The 18272-nt window shown below is 22.6% G+C and overlaps 1 protein-coding gene, 2 long non-coding RNA genes and 1 other non-coding gene across 4 annotated transcripts in view; 2 read left to right on the top strand and 2 right to left on the bottom strand.

Annotated features, from left to right (window-relative positions):
• Positions 1–8324, bottom strand: part of LOC107996409 (muscarinic acetylcholine receptor gar-2) — a 59395-nt gene extending 51071 nt beyond the window's left edge. The window contains exon 1 of the mRNA XM_017054440.3: positions 7414–8324. The gene's annotated coding sequence lies outside the window, so the exon portion shown is untranslated. The remainder of the gene's footprint in view (positions 1–7413) is intronic.
• A 146-nt stretch (positions 8325–8470) lies between these two features.
• LOC133666733 (uncharacterized) lies at positions 8471–12529 on the top strand. Its single transcript, XR_009831266.1, has 2 exons — positions 8471–8581; positions 10644–12529. It is a non-coding gene; the product is annotated as an uncharacterized LOC133666733 (long non-coding RNA).
• A 2498-nt stretch (positions 12530–15027) lies between these two features.
• Trnar-ucu (transfer RNA arginine (anticodon UCU)) lies at positions 15028–15100 on the bottom strand. Its single transcript has one exon. It is a non-coding gene; the product is annotated as a tRNA-Arg (tRNA).
• A 182-nt stretch (positions 15101–15282) lies between these two features.
• On the top strand, positions 15283–17707 carry LOC133666712 (uncharacterized). Its single transcript, XR_009831216.1, has 2 exons — positions 15283–15496; positions 17357–17707. It is a non-coding gene; the product is annotated as an uncharacterized LOC133666712 (long non-coding RNA).
• Positions 17708–18272: the final 565 nt, after the last annotated feature.

The raw sequence follows: 18272 nt of genomic DNA, 5'->3' as shown, positions 1-18272 counted from the left end.
CTTTCAAAAAAATTTACAAAGTGAAATAAAGAATGGATATAACGTTTTGAAATATTAAATTTATGTTTTAATAATTTTTTTACTGCTTTATGTTTAAACTTATATAAAAAATTTCGAAATTCATTTATTTTGAATTATTTTTTTTTTTATCTAAACTTAAAAAGAAAATGAAATTGCATTCATACTAACTTAAAATATATCAAATTGTTGTATGTATAGTTTATTTTAAAAAAAAATTCAAAAGAGAATTTGTAACATTATATTAAAAAAAAGTCATTGAAAATTTATAAATTAATATGAATAAAATATAAAGATAAAGATATAGTGAATATTTAAATAATAATAGTGAAATTTTAAATAATATTAATAATCATCAGTATTTTTATTTTATCAATCTTTTTGAAAGCTGTATTAAAATGGAATAATGAATTCATTCGAATGCAAATTGAAAATATGCTGAAAAGTGGAACAATTTTTCTTATTCGCTAATACTAATTTTTATTTTATTTATTTTTAGAGAAAGAATGATTTAATTCAATAAAGATTTTAAAAGCACGTATAAAGTAATTATTAGTTTCATTATTAGTTTTTAAGTAACCCTATAAATTTCTTTACTTTGTATCAATTAATTTCCACGTAGCAAAGAAAGCTTTCTTATAAGATGAAGAGTTATAATAACATTTTTATATAAAATTCTGTATATAATAGAGTTTACGCAGCAATTTACGTATAATATTGTTATAAGTGAAACAATAATTGTGATTTCTGTACTTCGATATAATTTATTCAATCAATTAATTTCTATTGATCTGTATTTCCATAAAAAAATTTAATAAACTTTTATTCAAAATTATTATTATTTCTATTAAAATATTTTATATATCTTGTTATTTTTTTTTTAATAATTGTACAAATACATAGGAATATCTACAAATATTTTACGTATTTAATACATATATATTTATAAATCAATATATATATAATATAATTTTATTAATTAATATTTTAATTCATACTTTATAAATTTCATATAATACATTTTCAAATCTAACGAAGATATACAGATATTTTACTATTTAATAAAGATATATTTTTCATATAAAAAAACAAATGCAAAAATTGTAAAAATTCAAAAGCTTATTTATTAAATTTAATTTAAGTTTATGTTAGATGAAGCGAAACAAAAACAAAGAAAGCTTGCGAAAAAAGAATGATTTTCTTTCATTCTCCATCTCGCTTCATCTTAAACGAACTTTAATATAATTTAAATATAATATTATTAATAATATTATTTATTATATATTAATATAATAAACAAGCCTTAATCAACATTTTTGTATCTAATTTTTACGTTTATTTTAATTTTTTTTTTCGTTTATTAGAATCAATTTTCTAATATAATTAAGATTTTTTATTTTCATTGAAAACGAATAATTCTTTATTTCACAAAGAATGACGAAATATCCATTAATACTTCGTTATATTTTTATTCTAAAATTTTTTAAAAAAGCTTTCTAATATCGTCGATATAATTAATAAATCTTCATTACATGTTAATATTTATATTATATATATGTGTAATTCATTATCAATATTATTTCGAAAATGAAGCAAAATACCTATTCCCCGTACCTCGAATAGTGGGAATACATACAAATTTCTACGAAATGGTTGCAATAGCTTCATTATGCAATTGTATATATACTATTTATTCCTTCCATTGGGATTCATTCGAATCCTTTATCCAAAATATAATGAAATTTAATCTATTATAAATCGTATAATTATAGAATAGATTGCAAGTGAAACTTCTAATCCAATTTTTAGAAATCGTTATTGTAATAATGAATTTAAACAGGAATATCGATTTTTAATTTAATCTAATAACAAAAACTTTTCTACAACTTGTATTTTTCTACAATTTGCTTTTTCATATTTCAAAATCATACTGCAAGCGACCTATTACAGCCTACCAACCTTTCTTTCCGTGACTTCACATTCGTGACATCTGTGACACGAACAAATTTTCGCACCCCTCGCTCTGCTAAAAACGAAACTAAAACTTTTATCCAGTTGCCGCCGTCTATTTTAATCGTGACCAATCGTTTACGTTCGTTGCGTAGAAATTGCCCTAATTAAGAGCCCTGTATAAAAGCAATTAAACTTGCCACGATTAAGAAACAACAATTTTGTGGATTATGGTTTAATTATCACGGAAAATGTGTTAGCCATTTTCGAAAGCCAACGTGCAAGATTCAACGTGGTCGATGAAGTGCTATTCAATTCGTTCTTTTATGTGAAATTGAAAATCTATTTTGTTTCTGTAACGATACCGGAATTACAGTTATATGAATAAAGATTTCAGATATTCATATTTTAAATAGAAATATTAATTATTTTGTTAGAAATATTTCACTTTTCTAACATACATGATATTATATAAGTAGAATTAATTAAAGCTAGAATTAAGTAGAATATTTTTATTTTAATAAGATGTTTCTAAAAAAATATTGTAATAAAAAATGTTTTTTTGAGCTGGAGTTTTATTTATTTGAAAAATAAATTTATTATATTCTATTGTTTAATATTTTATTTTATATTTAAATATTTTTTAATTGATTTCACTATAAAAATGCTTTTCGGAATAAAATCATATTTTTATTCTTCAAAATTATTTTTTTTTTTTGTTTTTTCTGGATCTATTAAATGTATTTCGTATTTTTGCAATTTTTCTAATTGTAAAATGAAATTTACGTTTCTTATATAGTATGTACAAAAAATTTATATTTTTCATTGCTCTTCAAAATAATTGAAAATTTGATAAATAAATCATTAATAATTCATTTTTTAAATAAGAATTTATTCGTAAATATCTTTATCTCGATCAATTCCTTCTACTTTTTTTGTTATTTTTTTTTTCAAGTGTGCTTAAAACTAGCCAATAAAACAATTCATACTAACAATAAGTTAATTTAATTTTACCCTGAAACTAACAATCATTAACATTTTATAATTAATATATTTCTACTTCATTTAACGTAGTACGATATTTTTATGAAAGTTATTATTGAATATTCTTATATTGTTTCTTTTTATCCGCTAAAATTACAAACCACCACGAGTTTAAAATTAAAGTTTTCCAGTAAACTATTTCACTACAATTATTTTCATTAATTTTCATTAAAATATGTTAATCATTTTATAATATAAGAAAAAATCAAATTTATATAAAAAGACGTAACATCAACACAGAATGATTGATAATTACTAAACATGGAAACAGTTTTGTGAAATTAAACTTTATGATTGATACGATAAATAAACTCACCATTTGATTTATTGATTTGACACTTGACCGACCATATTCACTTCAATATTCAATAGGAATAAAATCAGAGAAATAATACATAAACGTGACTTATCGTGTTGATTATCCTTTTTATCTGATTTAAACTGTTTTTCTTGATAATAATATATTTAATAATTCGTTTAATTATAAAATATTTCTAACACGTAATATTCTCGCCAACATTATGTAAACAATTATGTAATTTTTTAAATTAAAAATATTAATAATTAATATTCTAATTAAATCATGGACAAATTTATCGAATCCACCTTATTTATTTATGCATATATTATATATTAGAATATATTAGAATATGTGAACGAATCAATAAAATTAATTATTGTAAAAATATAACAAATTTTTTTATCTATTTTATTATATGATTTCTAATATATCAGTTTAAATACAAAACCAACAATATAATAATTACGAATAAGATTAAAATATTGTGACATGAAAATATAAAATGGGAAATAATTTGTTAATAGAAAATTATATCTTGATAATTACGTTCTAATTCACATAATAAATATATCATATCATACAAGTATTTGCCACATTCGAAAATTTATCTTCCATTTCAATTCAATTATCTATTTTAATTATTTTCAACAAATTTGAAAAATTTAAAACTTGATTCGTGTGAAAGAAATATATATTTATTATTTAATAACTATGTTGCGTAAGTGTATCAAGTAATAAAATATTAAATAATACTTAACACAAGTTCCATATTAACTTAGTAGCTATAACACGATAATTATTATACATTTCATAATTAATATCTTAAACAATATGGAATACGTATACATATGTTTCATTTCCTTAAACAAAAAAGTTGCATGCAGGGATAATTATTTTAAAATCTGCATGTAAGTAAAAAAAAAAGATTTGTAAAAACACGCAGAAATGTTATATCGTCCTAAGAGTGAAAATTCGCTTCTATTTCTTGTTACTCAAGATGTTCGTGACGCTTTTCCCGTATTAAGTTAAACATAAATTCAAGAAGGATGGCGTGTGCTAGCTAGGTTGTCGTGCTCTTTATCAGCCCTTTCGAAAAATGTGATTCGTCGTTCTTCGTATATTACAGTGGCCATAATTATTTATCGAGAATTTTTTCTGCATGTGCGTTAAATGGATTTAATTGAATCTGTCGATAAAATTCAGATTATATAATATCATAATTTGTTAAGACTCATAGGATTAAAATAAAAATTTAAGAATTGTAATCTTTCTAAATTTAAATCAAATTTGGATTGATTTTTTTATTTTTTTTTATTTTAATTTTATTTAATTTAAATTTTACATCAACTTGAAAAAAAAATTTTTGAAGAGATAATTTAAATTTATTGGATTATTATTTTCAATTTCAATACGTGAACTGTTTAAATAACGAAAATCTAAATATCTTGTTTTATATCAATAGTGTTTGGTTGTTAATAATTTTATGAGCACATCATTGCATCATTGTGTAATTAAATTATTTTCGATTATTTACTCATGCAGTTCATTGAATATATTAGTTATTATAAAAGCATTTTTTAATCTGTATCCCTTTCCCTTTCGTTTATTTTCATAGCTAGTGTAATCACTTTACGCTTGGTAGGAGTCATGAATTTTTAAAGAAACTGTTATTTATTTTCATATATTACATCTTCAAATAATCTTTTTAAATTACTAGCAATTAATTATTCAATTTTTCAATAGAACAATGTGTGAATATTTTAAATTTTATGTTTCAGAGTACAAAATTTTTTATTTTTATATAACAAAATACCGTATATTGTGAAGTTTTCCATTACACAATTTAAATTTGGAAAATAATATAAATTATCAGAATTATAAAAGATTTTATATTACAACGTAAAGATAGTGCAGAAAAGTATACGAACAGAAAAGCGTACAAAGTATGAAATTTAATTTTAACTCGTTTTTGACTAATTTTTAATATACAATGTGATAAAATGTACAAAGAAATGTGTACAAAGAAAAAACATTTATACATATTTCTACAGTTTACGTTGTTCCATTACACGTAACAAAGCATTGTAATAATAATTTTTAATTTCATTAACTTAACAATATGCATTTTGGCCTACATCGCTCTTTGACCATGACAGGATAATACAAATACACGTCTCTCTATTCTTCACAAAGAATTAACTAATCGATATTTATCGATTGTCCTTTAGAAGTCTAACATGGAACGCACGAACTAGAATCCTTTCACGTTTACTATCAACTAATCCTTCAATTCTCATGCAAAATAGGTGAGCTTAATACGGTAATAAAATTCACTTTTGATATGGAATTTTATTTCAACAATGTTACATAGGTTTCCAATTGAAAAGTGAAAGCTTGTATTAAACTGAATATATCGATTCTTAAAATCAAATTTAATGATTAATTTTGTTTTCAAAATTAAAATTAAATATTTATTTTGATCATTGCATCTACGTATATATATATTTTATCATTTATTCTTAACTTTATTATTATATTTTGATATATATCTTATCTATTTTTTAATTTTTAATTTATAAATGTTTGGATTAATGCAAATGATAAATTTCTCACAAACTAAAAGATGATGAATGTTTATTTATAATTAAGAGATGATTATTAAATATTATTCCAAAATATATTGGCAATGACTTATAAATGCAGAAAAAAAATTACTTTAGAATTTTTTTACTTAAGGAAACATTTAAGTCACAAATTGAAACGAAAGAAATTATTATTTATTAATATAAAATAATAAAATTATAAGAAGATTCGGTACAACAGTAAAATAAAAGATTTAAAAATTTTCGATTGATAGTGTAAAACTTTAAAATTAACTTGAATGAAATTGATATTTGATGTTGATATTTTTATAGAAAAATTATAGAAAAATCATCTACTAATAGAAATAACTATTCTTATATATTAATATAAAATATAAACTAAACTCTATCATGATAAACTAAAATAAACTAAGGATATTTATATACGCATCAGAGTTAAATCTAACGTGGAATTTATTTGTACAATAATGTTCCTTTCTCATCCACGTCAATCATAGATCGAGTATCGCTCAGTTGAGTGGAATAAACGCTTCTGAATCCCGTTTAAGGTTGGCACCACTGAGAATTATAGTTTTTTTTTATCGAGTATGAAAATCGTGGGATCCGATCCATCCGATTTTTGAATTTGAATGAATTTTCACATATCTTCGTTCCATTTCGTGTGAAAGAATTTCTGTGTCAACCCCGTTGCTTTTCACGAGACCGCCAATGAATTTACATTTTGTTCAACAAAGCATGATCGTTGGAATATATAATTTTTTCGATAATCGATCGCCAACTTCACGCACGCATAAAGATAAAAGCGAAACTATGTATATGTTTCACAATGTATTCGTTGTTTCAAGAAAAGAAAAAGAGGTTACATGCGCGAAAAACATGAAACAATATATTAATTCGAATCTAATATTGAAAAAATAAAAGATGTAACCAAGTTTTCAATATTTTTACAAATAAATTATATTAATGGAATATTAAAAGTTATTATTTTTGTTTGAAAGATAAATTTTTTGCAAAATGCTATACTATAAATAATGTCGTTATTCAACTCTATAATAGAAAATAGCTTTGTAAAAATATTAATTCAAATTAATTAAACATTATATAATTCAAAATTTCTTATTTTAATAAGAAATTTCAACTTTTATTAATTTCCCAAAATTCAGTTTCTTAAACCATATTAAGCAAAATATCACAGTGCATCAAATTCTAATATAATTTTTCGAATTTAAGATTTTATATAAAGAGATCATTAAAGATATACATAATTATGCTTTACTTTTGAAAAATCTGAAGTTTCATTGCTTTCTTCGTGTTTTTTTTTTTTTAGAATATTAATATATAAATTAGATTGTTCTTGAATTTCTAACTTCATTTAAAAAATGATAAAAATAAATGCATGGAATTTCAAATATTGGAAAAATGAAAAAATGATAGATAATTTAACTAGGAAAGGAAATATAGGAAACACATAAAGGCAACAAGTAATGGGTAACTCACCTTGTATATCCTTCGACTGGAGGACTGCGCCAAAGTAGGCCACATAAATCCCCAAAACTTCAATTCTCGGTGTTCCACTTCGTCATGCCTGCCTGAGTTCTTAGTTTCATCTTCCCAAGTTCTGGATCGGTATTGAGTTGTCACGTTGCAACTTAACAATCCACGGATAATATCATTCCAATGAATCCGATGCGACCGAAATCCAATGAAACGTTTCTTAATTCGTAAAAATTAAAGTCTTAACGATAAACGAACAATTGCACAAATATCATCTAAATCTAGTATATTTTCCCAACTGATTAACAACGCAATCATAACATAAATTTAAATTGAACCAAACCGTTCACATTTATTAATATTCACTGACAATTCCTTCTAACTAATTACCAAATCCCTGAACAATCTTCCTTAACAATATAACCAATAATCCTCAATAAATAATATTTCACCACTACTCCGAATACTTCTCCTTATCGTCAACAGATTTCATATATTCCCCTCAATCTCTCCTCGACTTTCTATCCTTTCACTCGTAATCAACCTCGCAATAAATCCTCCCAGTGAAACGGCATTACCAGCTACGGTGATCAACCGATCGAATAACGAAATTGCATCCACATACTCCTTCGAAATCCGCTAATTATTATCCACTTGTCTTTCCTCTTCACCCGCGCACCACATTACTCGAGGGAATAATCAGGATACGATCGAGCTGTATAAGGAATATACGTCGAATAATAATTATGTAAAATGATCCGACGTATCTGTTGTTTGTTTTTATCTAGAAAGACATTGCTCGATCTCGAGCTTGAAGGGAAGGATTGGCACGGAAGCGCGCGACTTCCGGCTCCGTCGCGTTTTCAAACTCTGCCACGAATGGGGGAGAATTCGACGGACACGCGGCGAGAATTCAAGTGAGCGCCGCATGGCGTCGCGGTGGTGTGCAGCCTGGTTCCAAGGCTGCGCATGCGCACAAGCGGCGTTCGAGGGCCGCGCGAGAGGGATGAATCGTTCGTACGCCGCGTTTGTTATCAATTCACCTAGTTTTCTTCATAATCGGGCGGAGAACCTGGGTGACGGTTAGGTGTGTGAATTAACAATGAGCCCACTCGATTCCGATGACGACACGACACGTGGACGCGCTTGAAACACTGATACCAACGACTAGGTGATCTCGTGCCGAGTGAGATGATGTGCACCGCTTTCCATTGCACTGATATCATTCCTTTCTTTTTATCATTCATTCACGAATCTTTTTTTTTTCTATTTCTTCTTCTTTAGCCATGCTAGGCATTCTTATATTAATGTTGAATATTTGTGATGAAAGATATGAATTGTTTGAATTTTGATATTTCGTATTTAGGTGATTACTTTTAGGATAATATTAAAGTGAAATGTAAACGACCAATTCGAAACTTGATAAGAAATTTTTATACGAGTGAAATATAGTTTAAATAAAGATTTGTTTAATTTCTTAAATATCGTAAATATATGTATTATTTTGGATATTTTATATCTCTTTTTTGTATAAATATCTGCAATCTATTATTAAAATTTTCACATAATTATTCATATACAGTTATATCATAAAAATAAAAATATAATATGATAAAGAAACGCTTCATTAGAAAATAAAACATATACAAATATTTTTTGTCACTATTTTATATATTAAATATATTTTAAGATAAAGATTGATTTAATTTAAAATAAATTGGAAATTTATTCAATATTTTACATAAGTATAAATCTTAATATGTATTATACTTTAAAAAGAAAATTTTTATATCATATCAAATTTATTTAATTTATTACATTTTTGTTTACATTAAAAAAAAAGTTATGCAAGTTAAATTATATATTTCTCTTTATTTGCATACAAATACAGAGAATTAGACGACTGTAAGTATTTAGAACGAAATTTAGAATAGGGCACAATATGAGCATCGCTTTGTACGTCCATTATTTATTGTTATCATAAGATTGTACAATGGGCATTGTAAGACTTAAGATGAAAATTCGTAGGAGGAAAATTAAAAAGAGTGAAATTTTAAAAGCAAACATACTTGCAAAAAGTATTTTTTCATTCTTATATCGTCAGAAATTTTATGCCCAAGTGATCATTTTGTTTTAACTTATACTATTATTTTTTTCTTTTATTTTTATATTTTTTTCGCATATTTTAACAGCTTTCTATTTTTATCTTCTTTTAAGTCATCAAAGTAATTATTATCAGCGTAAATGGGAAAAAACTTTTCCATCTATTATTATTCTTATATAAAAGCTCGTTAAAGATATTTATTATAATCAATCAATATAATAATATTGATTTTTCCATGGTTATATTATTTTTAAAAATATTATAATTTTGTTAAAATTTTTATTCTACGACAAAGAGTTTTTCTTCAATTTTTCCTAATATCTAATGATACTTTCAAAATAATTATATAATATGTAAATATTTACTATAATATGTAAATAACGTAAAAAGTCATATTTAAATAAAATATATAATTTAAATAGTTTAGTATATTGAGATATTAAATAATAAATTATTAAATTAATCAATCCATATGAATATCATATAAAATTAATAATAACAATTTATTTAATTTTAATTGATAATTCAAATAAAGAGTCATACATTAAAGACTAATTAATTAATTAATTATACCAAGATGAAGTCTTTCAAGAACAATTCCCAATATTTTATATTTCGTTAGTGTCATTCTATAATTGTCTCAAATATATTCTCAACACTATGTATCTCATTATTATTCCATATATACTATACATACAAGGACGACATATAAAAAAAAATAATAAAAATAATTTTTGCAAAAAATTAAAAATCACCAAAATTCTATTGTATAATATTATGTTTCTATTAATTTCTTTTTTATTTTTCTATTATATATCATAACATTATTTATACCAAAAACTATGTAAAATTATGTAACTATTTTTACTTTTGCTTTTTATAAAAATATTTACATCATTTCTGCTTAGAACCAACGAGATCGATATAAAAATTAATAACATTTAAAAAATAAAACTATCAATTTTTATTATTAAATTCAAGGGAAACATTCTTATAAAAAAGAAATTCTTATAAAAAATATTAATTATCTCATTTTGGTATATATTCAAACACTAAAATCATTCATGGTTGCATCACTTTGTGCGTTCATCGGGCAGACGATAACAAAATCGTTGTAAAATTCTTCCAGACCGTTCGAAATCGTTCGAGATCTGATTAGAAAAATCAAAGAGGGAGCCACGGTTCGCACGAATTCGCCAGTTGCGCCTTATCTCGAGGAGTTCAACTAATTGTACGAGTTTACATCGCGGCACGGCGTGATCACGTCGATTAACGAACAGGTTTCGGAGATACACGACACGCTGCAAACTGTGCAGCGGCAGTAGGTCGGCATGCAAAGCTCTATCGTTGATCCCAATCTTCTCCTTTGACGAGGATGTGTGATCGAGCACAGTCCAAAATTAACACCACAAGAGCACGAGCGAGGCAACATAGCGTCACGAACAACACAGGGATCAGTTGATTCGCCCCCTTTGGTACACGCGTTTCTGGCGACTTGTCTTTTAAACTGGGTCAATACAATTTTTAATTGAAATAATTTTTTTCAATATGCGTAAGTATAATCAATTTTTCTCGAATATAACGCATCGCAATAGTATTGGATTGTGTGATTGTACAAGAGTATTAAGTAAATATAAAAAATGGACTTTGAAATTTTATAAAATGAATTTTTAAAATCTGATTTTGGAACTCAAAAATTGAAAAATCATCGTTAATTATAATTAATTTAATGTTTAAAAATAGGCAAATATAATAAGATATATAATAATAATAAAATTTATTTATTTGGGCGTTTTTGGATTTTCCATTCGATTTTGCAATGTATAAGCAAAAATCAAAATAAGCAAAGTCTGATGAATAGTAAATAGGATAAAACATGTAAATTAAACTGAAATAATTTTTTGTGACGTCAAAAATATATACATGCATTGTTATATGGTTTTTACTGATTTTTTTTCTGAATATAAATGATACTTTTAATTGATCCATTTAATCATGTAGTAGATAAAAGTTCACATTAAAAAACGTCTTTATAATTCTACCAAAATGACAATAAAATGAATATTATGGATTCTATTAAATTATTAGACATAAGAAAAATAAGATGAATTTTTAATAAACTTTAATATACATAATTTAATTTAAGAATTAAATAAAGTAATAAAATAATGTAATGATTAAATATATTGAAAATTGAATAGATTTTTTTATTCTATGATTTTTTAAAATTTAAAATTTAATTTTCTTGCAAACAAGACTTCAAATGAAAAACTTTTCTTTAGGATTTTAGAATTTTTAGAATCTAAACTTTTAGAATCAAATTTTGTCTTATTTACGACAAAAACATATCTTTTTACGATATTTTCGTAAAAAAAAAAAAAAAGATATAATTCGTCAAAAAGAAAATTTATTTAATAACAAACTACTATAAACTACTGTATTACAAATAAGAATAGAACGTAATTTCATCATATTATTCGTGTAAAGTATAAATACAAAGATATACTCCAAATGATTCAGTTGGAAAACGAACTGAAGCCGAATTGGCGAGCGTGCCGAAGACTTTTACCCCTTGGATAAGGAGGGATTTAGTCGTGGATATCTGTTTGAATGAAGGTAATATCAGAGAGAGGTTTTTGATGGGGTCTGAGGGAGTGACCAAAGCGCAGTTAAAGACAGGGTCCCAGAATGACGTCGCGAAGCTGGAATGGATGAACGAGGGTGGTCAACGTGAGAATGATCACTGTGAAAAGAGACAGAAGAAAGAAAGAGAAAATGGTCAGAGACCCTCATCATCCTCCGCTAATATTTACTTACGCATATGCAAAGACGAGCCTTACTAAAAAGAACTATCTCCTTGGTATTCTTTGATAAATATGCCTGGAATTATGGAAGACTATCTTCAATAACCCTTAAAGTTTAATACACCTTTAGATATTTACTTGTCATCACAATGTATATGGAGAAAAAGATTGATTAATGATACGAAATAATAAATTAAATTTTATACATGCTGTATACTGCTTACACGATATTGTTATCATAACCTTATTTTAAGCGTGAGAAGGATTTATTGCATATTTTTATTTGCATTTATTTTAGTTTATCTTGATATATCGACAATATGACAAAAATCATATTATAATTAATCATATCGTATTATTATTATTTTAAAAAGGTTATGATAATTTTCATTATTAAAAAGTAATTTAGTTGATTAATTTTAGTTAACAATTTTTTTATGATATTTTTTATGATATTTTTTTATATGGTCATATCATCAAACTAATGGTACATAAAGATGAAAGAAGATGATATGAAAAAATAAATGATAAAATATAGTGATATGTTCTTCATATATAGATTCATTTCATTCAATCTTCAAATCAATATTGAAAATTTATTGATTATATTATATTTGAAAAAATGACACATATATTTGAAAAAATGCATTATTTAAATAAACATGTTGTATAGTTGAATCAAATAATTGCATTTTTTAACTTCGATTAATTATTTAAAATATTGACTAAAAATCTCAAATACAAAATAAGTATTTGTCTTATGTAATTTTTTCCAGAATGGATTATATTATATTTTCAATAAATATTAGATATTAATATATTCAAAATTATATAAAATTATATAATTTTCAAATTTTCAACCATTTAATCATTTAATAATCGCGTTCTATTTAATTTAACTTTACTAATTTTTATCCTATATTTAGAAAATCGATTTAATAAAATAAAAATATTTATAGATATAGATTAATTTTAATAAAAGTTATTTTTAAAATAAATTTAATAAATCATAAATTTTATTAATAAATTTTATTATAAATTTGTTATAAAGAATTAATTAATTTAATAAATTATTGATAGAATATTGAAAGATATAATATTTTCATAGTCAAGATCATAATCAAGATCATTTATGATATATATCGGAAAGTTATAGATAGCTATTTATCCCATTATCGATATAACAGTTGAATAATGACATATGAAGTACAAAATAGACATAAAATTTTATGGGATTTCATATCTCATCATCGTTCTGAAATACCAACTTTGAAAAAAAACAATATTTCTTCTCACCCTTTGCGATTTACTATATAAAAACAAAGACAAGAAATAAAATGAACGTGACATCTGTGTGATTTAGTTTGCACTAATGATCTTTGACACTCAAAAGATGGTGCTGATAGTCAATTCTTATTCTATCTGTATTCTTTTCATATTATATTTGCTTTCCTTGTCTACTATTCATTTCATCTGACATTCGAGAGATGGCGCTGATTCCTCAATTTTTAATTTATTTCTAACTTTCTCTCATTATTCGCTCTCTTTGTTTGTATTTATTCAATTTTTCAAAATTTATATCGCCAATATTTGTCTTTATGATATAAATATTAACATTTACAATTATAATATAATATTATATTACAATATATATAGCTTTGATAATATTATATTTAAATATAATAATTTATATATTTTATTTATTATTTATATATTTAAATATAATAAAATTTATATATTTTATTAAAAAGTCTTACAAATTAATATTTAATATTGGTATTAGAAATTATTTTTAAAATTTATTGATTTTATAATTGAATTGAATATAATTCCTCTTTTTTAAATTAAACATATCAAACATTCTGATTTTTTGAATCGATATGTGAAAATATAAATTACAGAATCTCTTAAAAAAAAAAGATTTTCTCTTTTATTTCGTATCTTACAACATAATAATTGGAATGAAAATTAAATTACATTGAATTACAAAAATATAACAAAGATGAAATCTTTAGAATTTTTATAATCCTTTATATAATGTTTATAATTTCTTCTCTTTTTAAATACAATATTTGCTGAAATTTAAATTTAAATTTATTCTTTAATCATAAATAAAAAAAATAAGTTACATAAATGAATCATAATTACAAACGTATAATATAATATATAATATAAATTATAAATCTTGATCACAATAAATATATTCAATAAATATTCATTAAACATGCGTAATTAATAATATATGATTGTTGTCTATACATATAAACAGAATCTTGAATGATAGATATTTATTTTGAAATCTATTTTGTGACTATAATCACAAAATTTGAAAAGCTTCAACCAAAATACTAAAACTAGAAACAAGAACATAAAAATCTTAATTACATAAAAATAGTAATTAAGCAATCTATTCCATATTAATTATGTAACATAATTTATACATATTGTTATTATATATTATATTATTATCGAATAAATCTTTCATATTTTAAAATATATAAAAACACGAAATTCATTATTAGCTTTACATTTATTATAATTATATGCATATGTAAAGGATAAAAACAAGAAATTTTATTTAAGAGAAAATAATAAAAGAAAATATAAATATATATATATAAATAAATAAATATCTTATCAGTAAACAAAAATTGTAAAAGTATCAGACAAATTAAAATTGTAAAAAAAATTTACGTTATTATTACACATCATCCCTTGTGGGGATCGAACCCACGACCTTTGGATTAGAAGTCCAACGCGCTATCCTCTGCGCCAAAGGGACTCGCTGTAAAAATTTTTCATAATAGTGTATTTGTGATTCAAACTTTTATTATGAAATATAAAATTTATATTATAAATTTTTTAACATTGTTTTTTTTTAAAATTACAAAAATAAAAAATAAAATAATAGTACAAACATTTTAAATCAAATTTAAAAAATTAAAGATAATTTCTAACCTATCATTGTTGGATCATCATGGTTAGCTTTGAATATATAGTATTATATAATTCCTACATATTATTTTTTATTAGCTTATTTTTTATCTTTTGAAAACATGGGAAATTCAGCACAGTTTTTAAGATCAATTGGTACCAATCTATACAATAATTTGATTATATAAATTATAAACATTTTCTGCGCATTTTATTGCATTGATATCTCAAACATCGTAATATTGTAAGTACTTACGTATTTGAATGAATTGGCTATGAATTGGCTGAATTTAATTTTGAATGAATTCAAACATTTTCACAAATTATTATATATAATATGTATTCTTTATTGTTATACATGTATTTATATGTGAAAAAAATAGCTATTTATATATATTGCTTTATTTTTAAAATATTAAATAAAATAAAGTGTAATAAGGCTACTTAAGATTTCATATCATGTGAATAATATAACACTAATATAAATAAGTTATATGTATATGTACGTTACATTTATTTCTAAATGAAATGTTTTTATTGTCTTAATGTTTAAAATCGATTTTTCAAAAATATCTCACATTATCGTATTGTTATTATACAATTATTATACAATATATGTAAAATATGTATATATTTAAACCAATATATAATTGCTGTTTTTTAAAAATTTTTAATCACTAAATATATAATCTTTGAATTTACTTTCTATTTTTTATTTTTAAAAAATCAATTTATTTAAATTATTTCGCATTATTACTATTTTTAAGACATTTTTTATTAATATTATGGATTGAATAATATTTTTTTTTGCATTTTATGATTCATTATGATATTAATAATTATATTCAATGTCTTATTAAAATATCAATTCAAGATATTATTTTTTTAATGAATTTACATATATATAAATATATATACTAAAACATAATACAAATTGCTTGTGATATAGTATCTGTTAAATATCTTTTTATTTAAAAAAAATTTCTACAAAATAAATTAAATAAAATTATCTATTTAAAGATTCATTTAAAATTATTTCGTGAACTTGTTTATCAATATATAATAACTATATATAATAAAAGATATCTATTATATATTTTAGCATATAAATTTTATATCTTAATATATATTTATAAGAAATAGTGTCTGAAAATTTTTGGCTTTATTTATTTATACTTATTTTAATTTATTTGGATATTTATAAATTCAAAATATACATATATAAAATTTAAAACAAATTTATACCATTTGTTTAATTTTCAATTTTTATAGATGATAAATACAAAAAATGAACTTAAAAATTTTAATAATTTTTAAATATATTTTAAAATATATTTAAATTTTAATAATTTTTTTAATAATATCATCTATCACCTATCATATCACCTATTGAATTTGTATTCTAAGAAAAATTTAATTCATTTTAATTCATTTATTAATGTAATGATTTATAAAAAAAATCATTGAAAAATTTTATTTATTTACAATATATATACAAAATAAAAAATATAACGAAGTATAAGTATTATTGCAATAAATAATGCGATACGAATAATAGCTTATTATATATAATAAAAAAAAAATAAAATAATAATAAGAATAAATAAAACTTGTATATATAATATAATTCCTTTGATTTGATCGTTTTATAATTATAGTTATCCATTAGTTCTAGATATTAATTAGAATTTGTTTCTTTTATATGATATGATATTTAAAAATCATTTATACTGTAATCAATCATGATCATTTATACAAATGTATCTTCTTTTAAAAAAAGAAAGAAAAGGTTTTTTAAAAGATAATAAAATTATTTCAGAAAAAATAAAGAAAAACACATTATTCAAGAAGATATAATATAAAAACAGTACAGAAGATATCAGATATGATATTCAAGATTGTTTTATTAAATAAGACACAGTAACTTCAATTTTAATAGCTTTATCAATGTATTTCATTAGATGTTCAAAAGTTCGATAGAAATATTTCAAATGATGTTTGAAATCAAGGCGAGAAAGAAAACGCCATTGTTAGACAATGTTAGCCAGATTCACAATGAATAACGACCTTGTCTGTATTGCGACGATAATCTGGATTGTTTTAGATGCGTGAGAATTACCTATCAGAATAACTCGCTAGTGGAGTGGTATAATGGTAGTCCGATTTCGAGCCAATCGGAGACGAGATGGAAATCAATGTAATTATAGAAGAACCAACGAGAATTCGTTGAAGACGCGCATGCGCATATCCAGTTTCACATCGAGCTATCTCTAATTTCCTTTGCCTGATTTCTATTGTCAACATTATGATTATTGCAAATACGACGTTTTATTTAATAATTATATATAATTATTGAAATAAATATATTTATATATAGTATTATTTTAGAATTAATTAATTACATTCAAATAAAACAATCCACATCGAAATAATAAAACTAAAATATATTTCTATATTTTTATTTATGCATTATATTATTATTTATATTACCTATTTTATTATTATATTATTAATTTCATAATTTTACTTGTTATATGATATTATATCTATATTTTAAATAAATTTTAAATAAAAATAGTAAATAGGAACAGAATATTATAATAGTAAGTTAATCTTTATTTTAAAAACTATAGAATTTAAAATTATATTTTTAATTCGTCAATTTGAATATTCTTGAAAAAGTTTAAATATTATCCATTTTGAAATATATAAAGTAAAATATATAATTTGAAATTTGCTTCAATAATATTAATTATAATTTTATAATTGTTATAATTACCTAGTTATAATAACAATTTCTATTATAAATTACATAAAATATATATTTAAAAACATTTAAATAATTATTTTATAATTAAATAAAAATAATATAATTAATTTTAAAAAATAATATATTTAATTTTAAGTTCAGTTTTATAAAAAGATATTTATAACAATATAGTAAATATAATAAATTTAATTAAAATTCTTATTTTATTATATTGATTGAATGATTATCGTTTTTTTATTATAATTAATCA

Source organism: Apis cerana, linkage group LG9 (genome assembly GCF_029169275.1).
Source record: "Apis cerana isolate GH-2021 linkage group LG9, AcerK_1.0, whole genome shotgun sequence".
Classification (NCBI taxonomy): domain Eukaryota; kingdom Metazoa; phylum Arthropoda; class Insecta; order Hymenoptera; family Apidae; genus Apis; species Apis cerana.
This window is presented reverse-complemented; position numbering and strand designations above follow the sequence as displayed.